This window comes from Mizuhopecten yessoensis, unplaced genomic scaffold (genome assembly GCF_002113885.1).
Source record: "Mizuhopecten yessoensis strain PY_sf001 unplaced genomic scaffold, ASM211388v2 hete_35977046, whole genome shotgun sequence".
NCBI lineage: Eukaryota > Metazoa > Mollusca > Bivalvia > Pectinida > Pectinidae > Mizuhopecten > Mizuhopecten yessoensis.
The window spans coordinates 1-1,428 of record NW_018481926.1 but is presented as its reverse complement, the minus strand read 5'-3'; the positions used below and the strand labels follow the sequence as shown (position 1 = coordinate 1,428).

General features: G+C 35.8%; 1 long non-coding RNA gene across 1 annotated transcript; it reads right to left on the bottom strand.

Moving 5' to 3' along the window:
- Positions 1-240: 240 nt before the first annotated feature.
- On the bottom strand, positions 241-1,205 carry LOC110444050. Its single transcript, XR_002462187.1, has 2 exons — positions 1,095-1,205; positions 241-857 (listed from the first exon to the last, which is right to left on the bottom strand). It is a non-coding gene; the product is annotated as an uncharacterized LOC110444050 (long non-coding RNA).
- Positions 1,206-1,428: the final 223 nt, after the last annotated feature.

Below are 1,428 nucleotides of genomic sequence, written 5' to 3'. Positions count from 1 at the left end.
ATGCTATCAGTACAATTTGGATGACGTTTGATAATATCCAGATGACGATTCCACTATACACTTTTGTAACTGGAGTGATCTCCCCTTAATTTCTATCTGTATTTACTGTATCAAAAGGGACTTGGCAACTGATTGCTGGTGATTAGTTACTCTACTGGTCAGAGCAACTTTTTGTACTTGTACCTCAACATTACAAAATTTCTGTTTCAACATTGCAAGGAACATAAAACACAAACTATGTTTTACACATCACATAATTCTTTAATTAAGATACATATTTGTACATTAATTTACCAGCACTGAAATGTTTTGATAAGCTCTCAGGGACAAATTCTCTGACACATCTAACCTGCGTTATGTCGAATGAAGGTTTCTCGATTGGTGGACAGTGGGAAAACAGCTTGTTTGCTATGCAACGAATGTAACCTAATGGAAACAGCAAACAAGAAATAAATCTAAGTACAAATCAATATCTGATTGATCATGTCATTTTCTTGAAATCCACAATCAATTCAAAGTGGGTGGCAAAGTGAACATCAAATCCGTCTTCAGTCTCTGCATGCACCAAACTCTGCCATGCTTATGCTGTCGGCAGTGTCAACACTGGGAATACTAGATAAAGATGAGGTGAAGACTGGACCCTCACCAGACTAGCAAATGTTTAATATGTTGTGTCTCCTCTCCTGGTTAAACACTGATGATGAATGAATTGCTTTGCATCCAAAGGTTTTATATTATATCACTAACCACTTGGACATGTAACATTTAGGCATCAAATTCAAGACCCATTCCGACCTTGTGACCACCTTGGTTGAAATTCTTGCCCTCAACCAATGAAGAAAGGTTCAGCTTTACACCTGAAATTATAAACAATACTGTCTCAATAAAACTCTCATTAAAGTAGTAAATATTCAGTTCGCCCTGCCCTGATTTACAAGGACAATCTTGATATCAATCAATTCATTCAGAAATGTATCATTTTAGGTAGATAATCAGTTTAGATGCCCTTACAATTAACTCACTGGCCAATTTAGAGAATGTGACTTAATGATTGATCAATCTACAAGCATGACATGGGGAACCAAAACACTTACCTTTCCTAATGTTTTGAGTGTAGCCCATTCCGATTTGGAAAGCATTATTTACTTTCAACTGCAAAAGAAAACACATCTTCATCACAATAGATCTCGTAATAAATTGACAAGGCATTTTGCAATCAATAGAAATCCTGTATGCACTCCATAGTTACAATCATCATGGCTGTAGCACCCTGTTTGCATGCTCTTTCAATATCGACATACCAAACACTGCAATAACTAAGATTTTCTAAATACTGTAATACTACCCTAAACCCCCTTCATGGTCCTGACAATGCTTACATATAAATGACATAATTTAGCTGCAATTTAATTTGACATAAACATAATT